Raw genomic sequence first — 22591 nt, 5'->3', positions numbered from 1 at the left:
CGCCTGGGTGGCTCAGTCGTTAAGTGTCTGCCTTCAGCTCAGGTCATGATCCCAGGGTCCTGGGACTGAGCCCCGCATCGGGCTCCCTGCTCTGTGGGAAGCCTGCTTCTCCCTCTCCCACTCCCCCTGCTTGTGTTCCTGCTCTCGCTATCTCTCTCTCTGTGTCAAATATATAAAATCTTTAAAAAAAAAAAACCCAAACTATTGTTGTTTATGACATTTGCTGTGTCAGAGATTCCAGTCTAAGTTTTATAACCAAGAGATATACCAAATTCCCCCTGGCCCAGTACCTGGATTTGCAACGTCTCCATTAGCACCAGAGATTAGGCTCTTCTGAAATCATTTTGGATGAAGGGCCCAGAAGCAAAGTAGAAGCAACTACAAAACTATCAGATGAGGACAGATGAGCAATGAGGTAAAAATAGAAAGAAAAAATACATTTTTAAGAGGAAATCAATGAAATGTCTCCCTTTCAAAACCAAAATTCTAAAAACACAAGAAGAAACCAAACACTAAGAGAAAGCCAATACAATCAACAATCAGAATGAATACCCCCGACACGAAATTAAAGTTATAAGCAGTACAACAAAAATCTGAAAATTAATGCATCTAGGATGCTCGAAGGGATGGCTAACATTTAAATTCTATTCAGCATGGTAAAAAATAACAAAATAAAAACAGACAGAAGGGAAACAAAAGTGGATTGCTTTATCATGACATGCTATGCACCTCACAATTTAATCCAGCAAAACAACCCTCCTAATGCCTTCTCTCTGAAATGCCTCCTGGCCCTTTGCGGTGTGCTATTTCCCTCATTGCTACCATCCACTAAATCAACTTTGTTCCCCAACAGTGTATTCCTAATGGTCCTTAGCTGGAGAGCATTGGCAAGCCCATTTAACAGATAAGAAAACTGAGGCACAGAGAGGCTAAGTAATTTATTCAAAGTCACACAGATGACAGGGCTACAATCACTGCTCTTCAACCCCACCTGTATATCAGCATCTCTGGACATGGGACCCAAGTAGTCATACGTATTACAAAGCTCCCTGCCGTGATAGCCAGCCAAACTTGAGAAACGCCAAGGGAGATATGTGTACCCTAGCACATCTCAAACTTTAGCATGTTAATTGCTGCCCTGGGAAATCTTGTTAAAATGCAGATTTTGATTCAGTAATTTGGGGTGGAAGTTGAGATTCTGCATTCCCGACAAGACCCCAGTAGATGCTGATGCTGCTGTCTTGAATAACAAGGTCTGAAGTTCCTTAGAGCTGACTTGGCAGAAACGAGCTTTGCTTGTCTATCTTTTTAAGTAATCTATTTATTCATTTATTGAGCACCTACAATTCGTTAAGCACCACGCTAGGCATTGGGAATCCAGCGGTGAAGCAGACAGAACATGTCTCTGCCCACCAAGAGCTGCCTTTCTAGGGACTGGGAGGGAAGTACCCCATGTGGTTGAAGCCGGGAGTTCAGTTTGGAGACCTAGGACCAGCATTGTGTGCTCCCACTCTAGCCTGGTGATTTGGGTGATTAGGACCCCGATACCCTCCTTTGGGCATCAACACTGTATTATTTGCTTTTACCCTGAATAGTATGAATTTGGGAATCATATATTTATTCCAGATGTATTCATTTGCTACAGTAACTATAATGTTGGGAGGTCACTACATATTCAAGATTATGAGAATAGGAAGTATGTTGTTAATAAAAAACCAGCAACTGTAATAGAATTTAAAAGTAAATTATTCAGTATCCAGGAGTTAATCCCCCCAAAGATTATCAAAATTTTAAAGTAGGTCAGCTTCTGAGACTACGTGTCTCTAGACTATACCTATAATAAGTGAAACTCAAATGTTTCATTGCTCTTGCATGTAAATGGTTTTGACATGAAATTTTAATTCGTCTTCAAAAGTCATCGTATGTCAGCTGCTGGGAGCTTGGGAAATTTGTTAACCATTCTCAGGAATGTCAGAATCGCAGAACCCGTTTAGTGAAAGCTGGAATTTTCTTTCTCTTAACATTTGGTCAGTTGCGTGGGGCAAAAGAGAGAAAAGCGGTCCTTGACACTCGAAGGCTGGCTTGGTGCCCTCCCATCGAACATAACATGTGCGCAGAGCATCTGCAACAGACGGGATCTCTCTGCGACCTTGAAGGATAGAGACAAAAACAGAAACACCCTACAAATGTGTCTGAACACACACAACACATGAACACTGTCCAAACCACAAAGATGACCACACATCCCACTCTCCTGGCTAAAAGGAGTGACCACTGCTTCTTTGTCAGGTCCAGCATTAGCCTTGGTCTATTCCTCCCTCCTTCTAGATAAGATTTATTAAGGCACCTGATCATAGAATTCTCCTAGCACATAGCGCATAGTAGCCACTTAAGATAGAAGGGTTGAATAGACCTCCACATTCCTGATTTCAGATCCCTTCTTCTCTGACCACGACTTCCTGTTCTAGCTCCGACGTCTTATCTCAGAGGCCTTGATCTCACCAAAGCAGAGCTGGCCTTGCTGTCTTCCCAGGCCCGGCCTCAGCAGCTGAACACTGCTAGACGAAATCACCGCAGTGGGTTGACTGCTTCCCCTGAATTCGTGAACACGGATGATGGCAGACTGCTCACAAATGGTTTCAGGTGATGGCACAGATCCTGCAGGGGGTCTTTCTGGGGGTGACATTGAGCAGTGTTAAAATCTAGGGAAGGGAAGAGGCGTTTGAAGTAGAACTGAGAGGTCCTGAGGGAGAAAACAAGGAGCAAAGGAGAATCAGGAATGGGGGTGTCATCTTCAGAAGCACTGACGTCTAGTGGAAGCAAGTGGCATTTTGAATGTCTCTGGAACAGAAAGGAACCAATTCCTGTTGGGAGCATGACCTTTTATTACCCATCCCCCAAGATCTGAGTTATCCTATTTATAAGCCCTTTTACAATATTTTAGAAGGAGGTTCATTTAACAAAAAAGTGCCACCAACTAGCTTAGTGCTGTGTTTGCACGCAGTGCGAGGGAGTCTCAGAGTGGCCTAGTCTCTGCTGAGTCCTGCCTCACTGTTGCCCAGACCATGGGCAGGCATGGAATCTTCCTCCTCCCTGTCCCACAAGCCCTCTGCCTATCCTTTGTTCTGTCCTCTGCTCCCACCTGTCGTATTTTTTTCTCCTATTTTGGGCCATTCTAGAATCTTCTCCCAAGAGATGCCTGTTTTCTGAGCACCAGCCCCCTTCCCGCCCTGTCACCTGCCTCGTCCCTAAATACACCTTCAGTGTTAATAAAGGAAGCCTTTCTGCTCAAGGCAGAGCCTCAGGGCAGCTAGTTTTAATGCTCCCACACAGAAGCAGGGAAGCATTCTTTCGGGGGGAGGGTCGCAAGGTAAAAAACAGTGCCTCAAAAGGTGCAGGGGTCGTGGGGCGCCTGGGGGCTCAGTCAGTTGGGCGTCTGCCTTCGGCTCGGGTCATGATCTCGGTGCCCTGGGATCAAGCTCCACATCAGTCTCCCTGCTCAGTGGGGAGCCTACTTCTCCCCCTCCCTCTGCCCTTCTCCCCCTGCTCCTTCTCTTTCTCTCACTCTCTCACAAATAAATGAAGTCTTTATATATATATATTAAAAAAAATATACAGGAGTCCTAATCCTTACACTACGTGGCCAAAAAGGACTTTGCAGATATGATTACGGTAAGGATCTTAAGATGAGGGGATTCTCCTGAATTGTCCGGGTGAACCCTAAATGCAATCACATGGGTACTTATAAGAAGGAGGCCGAGGAGAAGGCAGTGTGACCACTGAGTGATGTAGCCACACGGCAAGGAACACCAACAGCCACCAGAAGCTGGAAGAGGCAAGGAACAGATTCTCCTCTAGAGCCTCCTGAGGGAGTGCAGCCCTGCTGTCACCTTGAGAGTCAGACGGTTGCCCCAGAACTGAGAGAATGCACCCCAGGTTTGTGGTAACTTGCCATGGCAGCCCTAGGACACTAATGCAGGAGTGGGGGCACCCTTCTCTCCCCCGGCTGTGGCATCCACCACAAGTATGATGTGGAATTGAGAAACCGCCTTCCCAACTTCTTTCCTGTTGGGTCACAGAGCTGAGGGAGCTGGGGAGCAGCCACCAGGGAGCACAGGAATGGGAGCGAGACACAGAATGACAAATAAATGAGTTGGAGAAGCACGCGGATTCTAGCCTGTTCTTTGCCAGCATTTCTACTCTTGACCTGTCCTTGGGTGATGTGGGTCACTACCCAATGGGAGGCAGAAAGTTTGTGGCTTCACACAAACCCAGAAGCCCTCAGCTCCAAAATAGCATTTCTTGGCAGGGTTGGAGGGACCGTTTTTGGAGTAGAAGACATTTTCAGGGAATGCCTTCAGGGAAGTGACCTTTTTTGAAATGTCATGGCCTGTGCAAACTTCCAGTGTTTGATTAGGCAGATATGGCACCTGGGCTGACAGAAGAGGAAGGCCCAGGGGAAGACCTGTCCTGGGTTGGCCCAAGGTAAGCTGACATTACTAAGGGCTGTCAGTATAGAAGGGGCTAGAACCACCGGGGCCTGAAGCCTTTTGCAAAAATTCCTTTCCTTTTCTCAAACAATCCCTGAGTTCACCTAACTTCAATGTTGTCGGGTGCTAAGGAACCAAAACTTTCCAACAGAACAAAAACTCTTCGTGCCTCTGAGACCTACCCCTTCCCCAGGCTAGTGTGAACAGCAAAAACGTCCCTCCCAGAGTGTGAGCCATGCTGTGCCCAGGAGGAGTCTGGGATCCCTTCAACCAACTGTTCTTTCTCTCTCTCTCTCTCTCTTTTTTTAAAGATTTTATTTATTTGAGAGAGAGAGAGAGAACGCGCACAAGCAGGGGGGAGGGGTAGAGGGAGAAGCAGACTCCCCACCGAGAAGGGAGCCCGATGCGGGGCTTGATCCCAGGACCCCGGGATCATGACCTGAGCCAAAGGCAGACGTTTAACTGACTGAGCCACCCAGGCACCCTGTTCTTTCCCTTTTGAATAGTTGTTTTCATAGTTAAAATACATAAGGATTTTACAAAAACTTTTTAAAATAGAGACTAGGAGAGGGGAAAAAAGCATACAGTCTTCTCTCTAGTGGACCCACCCACCATTAGGATTTTGGAGTATTTCTTTCTTTCTTTTTTTTTTTTTTTTTTTAAGATTTTTATTTATTTATTTGACAGAGAGAGAGATAGCGAGAGCAGGAACACAAGCAGGGGGAGTGGGAGAGGGAGAAGCAGGCTTCCTGTCGAGCAGGGAGCCCGATGTGGGACTCGATCCCAGGACCCTGGGATCATGACCTGAGCCGAAGGCAGACGCTTAACGACTGAGCCACCCAGGCGCCCCCGGAATATTTCTTTCTTTACGTGGTTTTCCCTTGGTTTCAGAAAGCTGCAATCAGAGCATTATAGCTCTGCACCACCACTCCCGATGGCTTGTCCTGACCACCCCACCTGGAAAGGCTGCACCTTCATCACTTTGCCCTGCCTGCTTTTATGTTCCTCATCACCCTCACCACAATATGAAAGTCCACGTATGATTCTTGCCTCCTTATCTACTGAAAGTGTCTTCCCTTTGGCTCCTTGGGGACTCTGTCCCGGGCCCCACCTCAGAACATTCCCAGGACCTAGAAGAGCGCCTGTCACAAATCTGAGTGCAATGCATTAATTGGATGGATGGATAAATTCTGTATATTGTCTTTTCTTTTAACTGTTGTATCTTAATTGTTTTTCTTCTGCCTATACATTTGGTGAACCTACAATTCAAACTTGGTTTCCGAGCCACTGCCTACCCACAGTTCTTCGTCTGTCCCTCGTATTTACCCCACACGTTAAAAATAAAACCCAAGGCATCATCAAGGAGGTTGAGGGGAGAAGCTGCATAGGCCGAGTGAGGGCAAGGAAGGCAAGACAAGGCCTGGAAGGAATCAGAAATCTTACGGTAGAGTAGACTGGACACGGGGCTTTACCATCAGATTGGCCTGGTTTTTGATCCCAATTCTGCTGCTTGCCCACTATGATCATGATCCTGAGTAAGTAACTTAACTTCTCTGTGCCTCTGTGCCATCATTATCCTGGGGAGACCTTCTCCTTCCACTTGTTATAAAGGTTAAATAAGACCATGTATGTAAAGTTACAGGGATCTTTATTGGGGTGCCTAGATGGCTCAGTTGGTGGAGCGGGCGTCTCAATCTTAGGCTTGTATTCAAGCCCCACATGGGGTGTAGACATTACTTAAAAAAAAGAAAAGAAAAATAAATAAAGGTATCTCACCCCCCGATCACTTGGTCTTGCTGGTCACTCGCCCCAGTGAGTGAAATGGCTACAAGAATAGTTGCTAATTAAATAAATTACTAAATTATCACTTAATAAGCTACTATACACACTTCCATATCATGCTGACATGACAATCCTTCCCAGAGGGATGACTTACAGGGTAGGCAATTATAAAGCTCATGGTTGATAATACAAAATTTTTTGTATAGAAGCAATATGTCCCCAGTCTGTATGTATACCCACTAGTAATGGGCACAGAACAACAGAGCATAAATAACAGCTTTATGCTTTGTTTTCTTTTCTTCTCTCTCTCTCTCTCTTTTTTTTTACAATTTTCATATACAGAAGTATAGGCTGTTCGAATTCATATGATGTCATTCTGCTTCAAACGGTGCTGTTTACAAACATGCAGAGTCAAAGAAGGAAAATGTTATTTGGTTTGTGCCCCACCAAATACACACATTTGACTTGTAAACACTGATAGAGATACTGTTGCAAATACTTCTAGAAAGAGAGATACACACGTTTGCACACTAAATTCTGGCTGCCTTAAAGAGCAAATGAAACGTAAAGGGCTCTTTCCCTAATTTGCCCCCGGCTCTCGCACACCTTCTGTGCCGGACTGCGTTTCCATGGACTGCCTGATCTACCCCGACCATGACAAGGAAGATCCTATCACTTCCCAAACCATACAGATGCTGGTGGAGTCGGATTCAAACCCAGGCGGTCAGGTTCCAGAATCCATTCTCTTTAGAATCAGACTTGTGCTACCTTTGTAAAATCTTAGGCAAGCAAAAGAAAAGTTATTCAGTGACAGAGAAGTGACATCAGACAACCCTCTACCAGTGCACACGATCTGTGGTACAGTAAGAAGTATATGTGGTCCTTCCTGGAACAGAGCTCCTAAAATCCCTGAAATTTCCCGAGTGAGAGGAGTGCCCTTCGTTATTCATGATGCGTCTCTTTTGGTCACACCTGAGTTCCTGTGAATGCGGTGACTTAGGGGGGGTCCCTAGACAGTCCGAGGATGGGGTGAGTGACCAGCGAGACCAAGTGATCAAGAGGTGGGAACTCTCAGCTCCAGCCCCACCTCCAAGGAGGGGAAGGGGATGGAGACTGAGCTCCATAAAAACTCTTGAATAAGGAGATTCCAAGAGCTTCCGGGCTGGTGACTATCTCAGGGTGCTGGGAGGCCCAGGGAGGACATGGAAGCCCCATACCTTGCTTTATGCATCTCTCTCATTTGGTTGTTCCTGGGCTGTATTCTTTATCAGAAACCAGTAAACGGTAAACATAAGTAAAGTGAGCCATTCTGGCAAATGATTGAGCCTGAAGAGGAGGTAAGTGGGGACCCACGATTTGCAGCCACTGAGAAGTGCAGGTGGCCTTCCAGGACTTCAGCTGTCCTCTGAGGTGGGGCCAGTCTTGTGGGATTGAGCCCTTACCTTGTGGGGTCTGCGCTAACTCCACCTTTTAGTTATTGTGAATATGCCCTTATAAACAGTGGTGCACAAGTATCTCTTGAAGTCCCTGCTTTCAGTTCTTTTGGGTATATACCTAGAAGTGGAATTGCTTGATCATATGGTAATTGTATGTTTCATGTTTTGAGGAACTGTCTGGTGGTAGTTCTGAGAAATCCCTTTAAGAGGGACTGGTGCTGTGGGGGACACATCTTTTCTTTTAACCCCTCCGTTCTACCTTTACTTCCTTTCTGGAACATGGATGCAATGGCTGGAGCTTCAGCAACCATCTTAGAACCTGAAAGGATTCTGAGGCTGGAGACCAGGAGCTAGGAGGGAGGAAAGTATCCTGATTAGATTGTGGAGTAGAGTATAGAAATGGATCCTGCTGATCTTGGGATTCGTTCTTGTGAGAGAAAATTTGTTTTAGGGGTGGGTGGGTTAAGAGTGGTCTCTGATACTTAGAGAATACAGTTCCTAACTGATACAACCCTCTTAATACTGACTTATTAAACTCTATCCTGAGGTAACATCGGTTCAATTTTGTTCTCCTGAAAGTTATCTGTTCCCGAGAAATAATGCTGTTGCGCCATATATGCTCCAGAGCTCCCAGAGACCAGACTGGCTGTGGCTTTATCAGTCAGACACCACAGATCTCCTTCCCCAAGCCCGTCCTGCTTCCTCTCCCTGCTTCAGCAGGCCTTGAGCTGATAAACACCATTGTGAGTTAAATAAACACAGTCTGAATCCTCCTGCTTCCCCCGCTGTGTGGCATTCGGTAAACTACTTGAATTTTTACATCTACAAGAGGCAAATAACCATCTCTCCTTTGGACAGTTATTGCGTGACTTCAGTGAGCTAATGCATGGAAAGTGTCTGGAACTTGCAATGGCATATGCTAATAGTATTATTATAACTTCTTTTGGCAAAAATCTCATTGTCCATTCAGCTTCACACAGTGATTCATATAAGAGAGCTACATATTGAGTGTTTGTTAAACAACAGACAGTAGGATCTATGTGTATTTCCCCTTTTAATCTTTGTGGGAACCCTACAAGGGGTTATCATTAACATCTTCATGTTAGAGGTGAGGAAGTTGAGGCTCAGACAGATGAAGTAACTTGCCCAAGGTCACACAGCAAGTAAGTAGTGGAGCCAAGATTCAAATTTGGGTCTCTCTGTATCCAGAAGTGTGACATAATAAGGAATATCTGTATTGGTCTCTGCCCTCGGTTCCTGACACAGAACCCTGAAAACCCTTATAAATAAGGGTGCCATGAAAATCTTTTGTTCTAATATTTAGTCTTTGACCCCAGTTCCCAACACCAAGCTCAGAATGTCCCGGGTGATAGGAGCGTCTTTGGTTCTAAGGAAGTGACTCATGGTGGGCTCCTGGATGGGGGCAGGTCACCAGAAAGACCAAGCTGTGATTAGAAGCTTGGAACTTTAGTGCCACCCCCCATTCTCAGGAGAGGGGAGAGGGGCTGGAAATGGAGTTCATAATTGATCATGCCCACATGATGAAGCTCCATAAAAACCCCCATAGTACGGGCTCTGGAAGCTTCAGGGGTTGGTGAACACATCTATATACGGGGAAGGTGGCGCACCACAGCTCCCCCGAGACAGAAGCACCTACGCTCAGGACCCTTTCAGACCTTGACCTATGTAACTGGCTGTTCATCCATCTTTCATCATATCTTTTATTCTATAATAAACTAGCAAATGTGTTTCCCTGAGTTTTGTGAGCTGCTCTGGCAAATGATGGAATCCAAGAAGGGGATCCTGGGAACCTCCAACATGTAGGAAAGTTGGACAAAAGTTGTGGGTAACCTGGGACCCACTCATTGCTTGCGAATGACGTCTGAAATGAGGGCTGCCTCGTGGGACTGAGCCCTTAACCTGGGGGGTCAGCACTAACTCCGCTTAGTGTCAGGATGGAATTGAACTGTAGGACACCCAGCAGGTGTCACAGAGAATTGGTTGGTGTGGGGGAAACTCCCACATGTGGTGGCCAGAAGCATCAAAAGTGGAGTGTTCTCTGTGAGTTGTAAAGGACGGATGGACCCAGGACTGTGCTTCTCCTGGGCAGGAACCCAGAGGTTTAACTACGTTGGGGCACAGCCTTCTGTCCTGTGGCTCCTTCTCTGCCTTCAAACCCTTACTAAAGCAGCAAGGGCTAAAGTAGTGATTGTTAGTTTAATATTAGCAAGGGGAGATCTCGGGGAGAACATAGATTTAGATATTTACTTATCTATCTTAAAATTTATTTTCACTGTGGAAAAATAACCCTCAGTACATACTCTAGACCAAACTAGGGCATGACTGAAGAATGAAATTGCTCTGCATGTAAAGTTGGAAGAACTTTGAGCTTCTGTGGGAATCCCAGAGGGAGGAAGGGAAGGGGACAGAACCAGGGAAACTGGATGAGCTGACTGGAAGTCAAGCAAGACAGTGAGAGGAAAGGTACAGGGAACAGGTGTGGCTGAGGGCCTTCTAAGAACAGGGCTGCCCAGTATCTGGTATTAACTGACTTGCTATGCTGGTCCAAGGGCCCCCCAACCCGATCTACGGTCATCCGCAAGTCTTTAGTAGCAAAGATTTCACCCAGTGTGAGTGGTGCTGAGGGAGGCAGAGAAAGGAAGCCGGGCCTGATGGTTGGGCAGATATGCAAGGCAGAGAGAAGGCAATGGCCACAAGAGCCAAAGTGGGATCCAGAAATCAGCAGAAGCAGGAAATCAGAGCAAGCGATAGCCAGGAGAAACTTGTGCATTTAAAATTCTCACAAAGTATGGAGGAAAAAGTCAGGATTTTGGAGGACTTGAGCCTTCCGGGTAGTGCCGGCTCAGCCTGACTGGAAACTGGCTGATGCTCATGTCCCTGCACTAGGAGAGCCAGGACCCGGGACAAGCAGAGCCTGGGCCTCCTCCAACCAAGTCCCTTAGAGAATCCTACAGGAGGGAGAGACCCCCACCTCACCCCAGGTCACCCGGGAGCTTGTGTGTCTGTGTGCACGGGCAGGAAAAATTCTCCAGGACTGGGGCTGCCTCTACCTTCCTCTTCCCTGAAGACCAGCCTTGGGGTGCTGAGGCAGGAGAACCACAGGGTGGGTTGCCCAGGGCTGGAGGAAATCATGCATATGAATGGACTCTGCACAGGACCTAACCTTTTCCCTCCCCCCACAACACCAGTAAAAATAAATGCTCCTGACATCAATACTTAATGGGACCAGGCCTTGCATACGAATGAAAATCTCTGCAGAGCAGCCACCTGGAGGGAGAAAAACATGGGGACTTATTAACCCTCAAGCAGCAAGACCACATTCCTCCGAAAGGCCTTGCCGGCCAGGCAGGGAAAGCCTCACATCCTCTGCCTGGAAGTGAAGCTGTTTAGTTTTTCTGTCTTGTCGGGGGCAGGGGGGCAGGGGGGAGGGTCTTGGGCTACCCGCCATCCAAACAGACCCCCCCCCCCACCTGCCTCTTTCCCACACACGGTGGCAGAAGCCAGAGGGAGGAAACGCAGCTGTCATGGGACCCCTCCTGTGTGTTCACTTCCCACTTCTCCCAGCGAACACCAACCTAGTCCCCCCTCTGAATGTTGTCTTCCAAGGTGTGGGACGTGAAGAGGACTTCCACTGCCTCCATTCTGACCTCAAACTTTCTAGTTGGTTCTCTTGGCTCAGACAGAAGACTCTGAGGGTAAAGCATCCCCTGATCAGAACCAAACTACCCTGTCAAGCAACACAGATTGCCCTGAGCCAGCCAGACCCCACCCCACCCATGACTGACTCCAAGGCAACGATTGATTGGACCTTCACTGCCCACTTGCAGGCAGCCATCCACCTTTGCCCCGCCCTTTCCTTATATAAACCTGGAAGGATTTCAGCACCTTGGAGACAGTCTCTGAGACTCAGTCCCCTGTCTTCCTGGTGTCGGTTTCACTGAAATAAATTCCTTTCTTGTTTCACCACCACTCATTTCTTTCTCTGCCTTTGCATTTTGTCAGCGGCAAATGGCTGAACCTGGTCTGTTGGGGGCCCTTGGAGCCAGGTGCTCTTGCACCCCAGTGCCTGGCTCCAAGGCAGCAGCTAGAGTGGAAGGACGAGACAGCCTTGGGTTCAAAGCCTGCCCCCAGCACCAGCAAGAAGCAGCGACCCGTTTCCTCCCTAGCAAGTTGGGGATGGCAGTCCTGTGCTTACAGGAAAGTCCTAAAGAGGGGGAGAGGAGATTGTAAGCATAATCCAAGATTGCTTGGAACGGAGCATGTGCTCAGCAGATGGCAGTTTGCATTTGCTCTGAAAGAACCCAGGGCCCTTCCCCACAATTTGCTCTTCTGCCCAAGTCAACAAGAAAGGGAAACAGGAGGCCTGTGATGTGATGTCAAGGAAGAGAAATATTTGCAAGTACCTCCCAAGAATCCGACAGGGGCTGAGGGCTTTCCTGAAACAAAACAGCAAATGTGTGGGAGATCCTAAGAAGGAACCCAGCTGCCCATCCCCAACCTGTGGCCCCCGCCTCACCCTGCTGGGGGCGGGGCTGCAAGCTTGTTGCCTGTGAGGAATGAAGGCCAGTTGTATCTGGGGGAAGGTTGGAAGAAGGTAGGGTTGAAACAGTCTTGGGGGGGAAGGTAGCTGCCATGCTGAGGAAATACTCAAGCAACCCTGTGGAGAGGATGGTGTGAAAAAAAAAAAACAAAACTGGAGTCCTTGGCCAACAACCAGTTCACCCCACCAGCTGCATGAGCGAGCCACCTTAGAAGTGGAATCCTTGTATCTTGCTGCCCCAGTCAAGCCTTCAGTAAACCAAGGCAGAACCACTCAGCCAAGTTGCTTCCAAATTTTTTCAACCCATGGAACCTGATCATAAAGTTATTACTTTAAGCCACGAAGTTTCGGGGTGATTTGTTATGCAGGACTAGAAAATCAACACACTGTTTTACATAGTACAATTCCAAGTAAAATTTCCTTTGAAAAACTGTTGCTTAAAACAAAACAACAGCAAACAAGAGAACTTATAAAGTCATCATCTAATCAAACTTCTCAATCCATTGATAAGAAACGGAGCCACCAAAGGTCAAGATGTGGTGATTATAACCAAGTCACGGCAGAACCAAAATCAACTTTGATTTGTATCTCATTACATCTCATTCAACAAGATCAGGTATTCAAGGAGTACCAAGTACCGAGGTGTTCATGATTTACCATTAGGTGAATAGGGTCTTCAGTTTTGATTTGATGTCAAGAGTTGATATAAATGATAAAAGAGGTCACTGTTTATCACTATCCTGAACATATCACTATCCTCAATGATGACTTGGAACTCTAAGGACCTTTAAAAAAAAAGCATTTTATAAATAAGTTTGAAACTCATCAATCCATTAACTAAAAGTGTTGCTGCCCAAACATGGCAATTTCCCAAACACCAAATCAGTGATTTGCAACATAAATAAAGCAATCAGAGTGATGAAAATAGATGGCTTCCAGCAAAATCCATTTCTGAGAGTTGCTGTGACAGGGAGAAGGAAAACAATTTTCAGGCTAAAATCCTGAGTGAGCTGAGAATACACTGAAAATTATCACCTCTCTCTGAAATCCAGTGGTTAATTATGCTGTTCCACAGCAAGGTGGGTACAGATGCAGCTGGGATAAAGAAAATAAATATACAGAGGGAATTCAAACCACATTTCCTCTGATGGTATAGTACTATTTTTTTTTTCCTACTACACACCAGGTTGCAAATGCCATGCTGACTTCTCTCCACAGTGGACGCAAAATTGCTAGAAAATGGCAGAAGACCTTTGCCCTGTCTCTTCAAATGATTAGTTCTCAGATCTCTCATTTGAACACTCCCTCTTCATTGCTATTTATGTTGCCGTCTGGAAGCATATAGCAGCATGTAGGATCGACCCCAGAATTTGCTGGCGTTCCTGGTGCTTCCTCTAGCTCTCTGAAGAGCAATGACATGGAATGTCTCATGTGAGCAACAGCTGGGTCACTACAACTCTAAATGGATATTTTCCCCCCTTCCCCTCAACTCAAGACATGATTTACATTACGCTGTAATTTATGTAAATACCACCTACTTTCAGTCAAAGACTGATCAGATGGGACCATTGAAACAATCTAAGCCTCAATGTAGCTCATGCAGCAGTGTCTTTCACTAAGGTATCAGTCTGTGGATTTCTGCAAGCCTCTCCTCAACTTCTGAACAGGTGTCTGGACCCTCAATGTTTCCTTTCCTCAGGGATTATTGACAGAGGAGAAAAAGGAGCTGCTTAAAGTTGAAAGCAACTCCTGCATTTTGAAAACTGGAAGATTTCAAGGCATGTCAGGTTTTCCTGCACAATCTGAAAGAATGATCACATCAGTATACCTAGAAGCCATTTCTATAGCCAGTCACATACAACAGACCCTCTGCTAAGGGTCTGGTTTCACATTTGGGCCAATGTCCTCAAAGTTCTCCTAGGAAGAATGGCTTGCTGCCTGGCTGATGGGGCCCCAGCCTCCCAGGTGGTAATGAAGCTCACGTCATGGCAGGTCAAGATGTCTAGAACATTGGGAGGACCTCAAGAAAATAATTTATCAGATTTATAGGTTCTCCAGGTTAAATGTGGTGGGTAGACTTTCTTGGGCTTGTTCCCCAGCCTCAAGATAGGAAAGAAAATAATACTTTTCAAAGCCCAATAGTGACGCCTACTCAGTAGAGTTGTCGATACCACCTGGCTCTAGATTTGCAAAGCAAGCCCAAGGCAGTCTCTATGGTTATTTAACACTCTGACTGCACCTCGTAATTATCAGGCCAAACCTAATGAGAGCAGCCTTTGAAGATTATTTATGATCAGGAAGGGGGAGACTGTCTAGAAAAATTACCTAAATTTGAAAATAAGCAAAAGAGGTTATGAGGGGGCACCTGGGTGGCTCAGTCGGTTAAGTGTCTGCCTTCAACTCAGGTCATGATCCCGGGGTGCTGGGATCGAGTCCTGCATCGGACTCCCTGCTCAGCAGGGAGTCTGCTTCTCCCCCTCCCTCTGCCCCTCCACCCTGCTCGTGCTCTCGCCCTCTCTCTCAAATAAATAAATTAATTAAATATTTTTAAAAGAGAGAGATGATGCGGTATTCTTGCAGAGTATGTCGGGAGGGCACTTTTGATTGGCTTTCCAGTGACTATTTTACAGCCCTGCAGGGGTAGAGGTCAACATGCAGGAAACTGGTAGCAGTGCAGATGATGCCCGACAGATGCAACTGTCATCTGATAGTGAGACAATTGATTTCCATTGGCAAAAATGATAACACCCCAAATCCTTTGTTTGTAGAATATTAACCAGTTTCACATTTATGAACAAATTCATTTTGACTTTTTTTTTTTTTTGGTCTGTTGTAAAACTCTGTTCTTCAAATTCTCTTTTGAATTAGTTTTATCATATTATGGTTCCCAATGAGTGGAATAAAATCTTTGACGTTTATTTGATATGTGTATGAAGGTCATGTATTTAACTTTTGGAAAAGTATTCTTCAGCACATGCACTAACATATTCCGGAAGTTTTGTAATGAGCCTCCTTAGCCCAATTTTACCCTCCAGTTCATACTGTAGAGCCAGATTTAGCTTCTCATCGTGCAGCTCTCACTATATCACCCCTTCTTCCTCTTGATACAAAAAGGTTCAAATACATTAGATTTGTATTCCAGGCTTTTTACAATCATGCACCAACCTCTCTAGACCTACCCTTAGCTCCAGGTAGAGAGTAGGTACCCAATAATGCTTGGTAACAAATGGATGAATGACCTCATTGAAACTATTTTCCTGAAGGTAGTGGTTTGCTTTTTGTTGCTAAGAAAGAGTGAAAGCATCCCACTTAAAATATTTCGGCTATCCTTGTCTTAGTTTGGCTATTTCCAGAGGTAGACCCTAAGACAAAGATTCAAGGACAAGTAGTTTATTTGAGAGGTGATCTGAGAAAACACCAGCAAAAGAGTAAGAAAGTAACTGGGGAAGAGAAAGAAAGCGATAAAGGGTGTGTTATTAAAGCCAGTACCCACAGGAGGTAACTGGAGGGCAGTTCTACTGGGGTGCCTTAGGGATAGAGCAGGACCCTCCTCAGAGATGTCCCACCCAAGAGGTGAGGACACAGAGGGTATTTATCTCCTAATTCCCCACCTGTCATTGGTTGAGTGTTGCTTCTAGGGACATTATCTCCTGACAGTTGTAAGCGTGCTCCCTCAGCCAGACAAAACACCTCAGGCAGAGAGCCAAAATCTTCATGGTACCCAGCCTTCAAGGCACCTACAGCCTGGGCTACCACACTGGAGAAGCTTCCAGCCAAGTAACTCAAGGTGTTTCCTCTAGATTAAAAGACAAACTCCATTCTCACACCACCTCTCTGTCAGAAGCTGGATTTTTTCCTGACTCTATTCTCATACTACTGAGTTCCATGATGATCCTAAATTTAGGCATTATAGCTTTGAAATATATTGAAGGGTCTCAGGAGTCTGGACTCAGTAGTATCAAAAAAATAAACAACTGATTAAAAAATGGACAGAGGACCTGAATAGACATTTTTTCTGAAGAAGACACAGATGGCCAACAGACACATGAAAAGATGCTCTACATCACTCAGCAGGGAGATGCAAATCAAAACCACAATGATATATCACTTCACACCAGTCATAATGGCCAGTATCAAAAAGACAAGAAATAGTAAGTGTTGGCGAGGATATGTAGGAAAAATGAACCCTTGTGCACTTTTGGTGGAAATGTAAATTGGTGCCGCCACTATGGGAAATAGTATGGAGTTTCCTCAAAAAATTAAAAAGAGAGCTACCATATAATCCAGCAATTTTACTTTTGAGTGTTTACCCAAAGAAAATGAAAACACTAATTTGAAGAGATACATGCACCCCTATGTACACTACAGCATTATTTATAACAGCCAAGTTATGGAAGCAACCTAAGTGTCCATTGATACATGAATGGATAAAGAAGATGTGGAATATTACACATTCAATACAATGGAATATTACTCATTCATAAAAAAAGAATAGAATCTTGCCTTTTGTGACAACATGGATGGACATAGAGGGTATAATGGTAGGTGAACTAAGACAGAGAAAGACAAATACTATATGATTTCACTTATATGTGGAATCTAAAAAACAAAACAAATGAACAAACAAAACAGAAACAGACTCACAGATACAAGAAACAAACTGTTGGCAACCAAAGTAGGGGAAGTTGAAGGGGCAGGCAAAATCGGTGAATGAGATTAAGAGGTACAAATTTCCAGCTATAAAATAAATAAGTCATGGGGATATAAAGTACAGCATAGGGAGTATAGTCAATAATATTGTAATAACTTTGTACGGTGACAGATGGTAACTGGACTTATCATGTGGATCATTTCATAAGGTATAAAAATACCGAATCACACCTGAAACTAATAGGATACTACGTGTCAATCATACTTCAATTTTAAAAAAAGATCGTATAATGAGATTGGTTGCGGATCCTGCTGCCCTTTGTGGCATTACTTCTCCATGCATTTAATGTGCTCCCTCTGGGCTCTGTTTAGCATGCAGGTCACAGTGTGGGGAAGCAGAGGGGAAGCTGGGAGATCAACCGCTGGAAATCAGAATCATCCTTGTTAAAAGATATTCTACATGCAAATGGGGAAGGCCAACAGGAGGCTCCTATCTCTCTGCAGGAGGCGCTTGAAAAGCAATTAGAGGAAGCTGGTCACCTCTGGAACGGAGGCTGGAATGAAACATAGCTTTGGGAACCCGTTGGGCCATGAGAAATTTTAATTGGTGGCAAAATATAACCACCATTGTGATGCGATACAGTCAGAACAAGGTTGACTCCCAGTTCAGGCTGGATAATTATATTGGAGAAATGTTATAACCCATGAACTTACCACACTACCAGGCCACTAGCACATCCCTCTGCCTCTCCTCCCCATTTTCAGGAAGTGCCTTATCTCCCTGGATTCCCGTGTTCTTAGAGCACATTCAGATTTGCAGTGATACTTGTGAACGGTGGTTCTTAAACTTTAGCTGCATCAGAATCACCTGGAAGTTTGTTGAAATACAGTTGCTGGGTCCCACCTACAGACTTTCTGATTCAGTAGGTCTGGGGTGAATTTACAGCTCTAAGAAGTTTCCAGGCACTGCTCAAATGGCCGGACCAACCAACACACTTGGAGAACTACTGCATCCCTGACCTACTGGTTTAGAGGTTCCATTTTGGCAAGATTTTTCGGTGATCCATGCGCCCACTGAAGTATGAGAAGCATTATTTCTTTGGTTTTCCCAAGGATGGTACCATTCTAGATGCACAGAAGAGAAGTTAATTTATTATATACAATGGATGCTTTAACCATTAGAATTTAATTTTCCCCTAAAATGGTTGGTAAAAGCTGAAATGTCTAGAAAAGGAGTTCCCAAGTTTTTCAAGAATGGAATCCCTTTATAAGGTCGAAGTATTTTATATGCACTATTCTTCATGTGAATATCCACTTAATAGGGAAATAACTGGCCCCTTAAACCATTCAAGCACCCAATGTCCACAGCATGGGACACCTCCCCCGTGGACTCGTGGTCAGACGAGCCACAGGGACAAGTAAGTAAAAGCCACCAAGCTGAGACAGGAAAGGCAAAGCAAGCAGGCAGGAGCCAGGAAGCTCTAGGAGTTCTGAGAGCTGGAATAAACTGGAAAGTTAAGAAAGCCACAACATAGGCAAGAAGTTTTGCCACTGAGGGAGACAGGGTTATCTTGCTTCAGCCAGAAAGTCTTCTCTACGCCAGCGCCAGTGGCTGAGACAATGTCTTCTGAAGCTAGGACTTAGCCCTCTGGGGCCCAGGACCCGAAGCAGAGCTGAGTGCAGCAACCCTCCACACTTCGCAGGGTCTGAGGATGTGAGCCTGGGAAAGAGAGGGCTGGGAAGCAGCAAAGCAGTTAGGAAGGTTTCTGGAGCCAGGCTGCCTCAGTGCCAACTCTGCCTCTGCCACTTACTAGCTGCGTGACCTCATCAGGCCTGCCTTGAGCGGTGGGTTGTAGGCAGGCTGTCTGGCTCCTGAGAACCCACTGTGCACAGCCTTTCCCACTCTCCGCTGGGGGGCAGCCTATCACCCATCCCAAGGAATCCACTGTGGTGGGCGTATTCCCGTGTGGAAAGAGGCCCACTAGGCCTGCTCCAAATCAGGACTTCCTCCACAGCTCCCAGCCCTAAACATCCACCAGCAAACCACTGCTCACTGTTAACTTTATGGGGATCCGAGTAAGAGTATACATGTAGATACAGAGATGTTTAAATATTGAAAAATTATAGGGGCACCTGGGTGGCTCAGTCGTTAAGCGTCTGCCTTCGGCTCAGGTCATGATCCCGGGGTCCTGGGATCGAGCCCCGCATCGGGCTCCCTGCTCGGCGGGAGGCCTGCTTCTCCCTCTCCTGCTCCCCCTGCTTGTGTTCCCTCTCTGGCTGTCTTTCTCTCTGTCAAATGAATAAAATCTTAAAAAAAAAAAAAAATTGAAAAATTATAAATCGCATTAACCCACTGTTATATAGAATAGCTCCACCCTCCAACCCTGGCAAATAGATCTTTATGATGACTGGAAAGCTATGTTCAAATTTAGAATTCTAGTGCTCTTCAGAATTCCCTGTTGGGTGGCAGTAGGCGACAAGCCAGCCCCCACCTGCCTTCCCTTCCCATTCTGTCCCCAGATCCATCCCACTCCATGTGAGGACCCCCAGCCTGTACATTCAAGCCCCCCCAAGCCCCCAAACCACAAACGCTGCTCCTCAGCCCCCCTTCTGGCCTAAGCGTGCCCATGGGCTGGGGGAGGTCCACTCTCAGTAGGACGACCCTGGGGAAATGCCTGCATGGGACCTAGAAACATCCTCAGGGCTGTTTGGCAGGGAATTCTGGAGTTCTGGGTACCTGGCTGTGGTCTAGAAGATAGAGCAGAGCCTCCAGGTAGACAGCACCTTGGCCCCACTGATTCCTCATCCCACGGGGAAGGAGAAGGCAAGAAAAGGCCAGTGTAGGGATCTCTAAAGCAGTGCCCGGGCAGGGGCCCCTAAGCTCTGTGCCTCTGTTGTCTCTTTTCACTGCAAAATGACAGTTAAAATAGCCCTAGGGCCACCATAAAAATTAATATGTTAATATTTATGTAGTGCTTAGTCTTGGTCCATAAATGGTTTATAAGGGCTTATTATCTAAATTAAACATTTGTTCCTTGAAGAGCACACTGGACGCTGGGAGTCTAAAATCCTAGCCTTTAAACTCTGCTCAGCCATCTATTAACTCAGAGATATCCCCTCACCTCTCTGAGACTGTTTCCTTGCCTTAAGTATGGAATTTGGACTGGATATGTTCCGTAGCTAACCGTGGCTTATTTTTCTAACTAGCAAAGGGATCTTATATTCACAAAGGATGGAAAGATAAAATGGTTTCCATAGGGGAGGGGGAAAAAAACCTTATCTCTAGACCTAGCATTGCTGCCCGAATTAGAATTTTAACCACATGTAATCCAGTGCCGCAGAAATTTCTCCCTTGTTGGGATGTGTGGTTAGCAGGGTTTCTTTGTATTCATTATGGGAGTTTAGCATTTTGAAGACATTTACATTTGAAGAATCCCAGGCCAGGGCCACGGGAGTGAGCTGCCCTTCAGCATGGCGGCAGACAGTGTGACAGTGAGGTCCCACATGGGTGACAGCCATCCCCCATGGCTCCCCTGGCCTGCTCTCCATCTCAGCAGTGCTCAGAGGTCTGTAACAGTTATCTATTGCTGTGTAACAAACCAGCCCAGATTTAGTGGTATAAACGGCAACTGCAATTTATTATTATGATCTTCCATGGGTCTGGGGGCTGACGAGGCTCAGCCAGGTGGTTCTTTTTCAGGATCTTTCGTCCATTTGTACTCAGATAATAGCTGGGACAGGAGTCATCTCAAAAGCCTCTTCATCCATATGACTTGGTGCCTCGGCTGAGAAGACTCAACAGCTGGGCTCCTCAGACATCCCTCTCTGTTTCTCCAGTGCCATAGCTTACAGTACATGGTCCCTCCATCTCTCCAGTACAATGGCTTCAGGGCAGCCATACTTCTCACATGGAGGCTCAGGGTGCCAAAGGTGCATGTCCCTAAAAGAGATCCAGTTGGAGGCTCTATTAATTTTCATGACCTAGACTTGGAAGTCACAAACATCACTTTTATCACATTCTCTTTATTAGAAATGAGTCATTAAGGTAGGCCTACTTGAAAAGGGCAAGAAATTAGACCCCACCTCTTTTGGGCAGGAGGGTCAAAGAATTTGTAAACATGCTTTAAAACCACCACAGATTTCTCCCCCTCACACAGAGATTGGATGGAGATAGAATTTCAAGAAGTAGACAGGGCCCTCCCTTCCCAAGGAAGCTCCTTCCCAAAAGGAAGCCAAACTGAAGTGCACAGGGCCAACTCAGGAGCCACACTCCTCACAGGAGGCTGGACAGCCTCAGGCAGAGCGAGGCTTCATTGACCTCTCTCAATCCCCCAGGTTCAGGTGAACACATATCTTAAGACTATCTATTTGAAAAGATACTACATTATTAGCCTTACTGGGTACCCAGATGCCTCTGTACAGACTTACATGTCCACTCTCCTATGCCCTGAAGCTTATGGCAAAAGGAGAAGGCCCAAGTGGTCACAGAAGTCCACATCTCCCCGAGAGACTGAATATACAACAGACAATGGCCACACTATGTAGAAATAGAACTCTGATCCACAACCCATGCAGTAACCAGTTCAGGATCCAAACCACACCCTCTGCAGCAACTGGCCCCATATGGTCAGGACTTGGTCAGGGACTACCAGCTTCCCTAATATTGCAGCCACTTCCAACTCAAGACCAACAAAAGAAAGCCAAATATGCTCCTCAAACTAATCACATAAGACACTCTGCTTCTAGTTAGCCCATGTCCTGCTTCCCCATGCTAAAGCCTCCAATCAAGCACACCCAAAGCCTTTCTTTAATTCGCTATAAATCTTTCCCACTCCCCTGCTTGCCTTTGGGACTCCGACAAATGCGTGATGGTGGCTGATTCCCTTGTTACAGCAAATGCTGAGTAAATAGCATTCTCATTTGGGTGGTCTTTGATTATTTCCACAAACCCAGGAGTTTTCCTCAGAAGGGGACTACACAGTCGGTCTTGTTGAGAAATGATGGTGGCAGGGCCTAATGTGGTAGCACTGGAGCAGGTGAATAGAGGTTTCCGAAAATACTTTTGAAAGGAAGCCATAAGGGGGTTGCTGATGGATCAAATATGGGTGAAGGACAAAAATGGTTAAGGATGACACCAAGTTGGGGCCCTAAAGCAACAGGAATGATAACACCAGCTTATGAGATGGCAAAGATGGGGATCAAAAGTTGAGCTTGGGAATGCCTGCGTGGCTCAGTTGGTTAAGCATCTGACTCTTGATTTTGTCTCAGGTCATGATCTCAGGGTCGTGGATCTCAAGCCCGCCATAGGGCTCTGTGCTGGGCATGGAGCTTGCTTGAGATTCTCTCTCTCCCCCTTTCCCTCTGTCCCCCGCCCACCCCTGTTCATGCATGCACCCACAGTCTCTAAAAGAGAGAGAGAGAGAAAGAGTTGAGTTTGGGGTATGCTTATTAGAGTCGAAGGTATGAATTTGGAGGTCACTAGCTAATAGATGGGGCTTAAAATCATGAGACTAGATGAGATCATACTGGGAAAAGGATGGTTCTTTCAATTAATAAGTACATATTGAGCACCTACTATATGTCAGGCATTATGGTAAGCTTTGTGGATTTAGTGGGAGAAAACACAAGACACTGGCCCAGCATTCAGAACTGTATGGTCTGTTGGAGATTCA

This window comes from Mirounga leonina, unplaced genomic scaffold (genome assembly GCF_011800145.1).
Source record: "Mirounga leonina isolate KUSES-001 unplaced genomic scaffold, KU_Mleo_1.0 Mir_115, whole genome shotgun sequence".
Classification (NCBI taxonomy): Eukaryota; Metazoa; Chordata; class Mammalia; order Carnivora; family Phocidae; genus Mirounga; species Mirounga leonina.
This window is presented reverse-complemented; position numbering follows the sequence as displayed.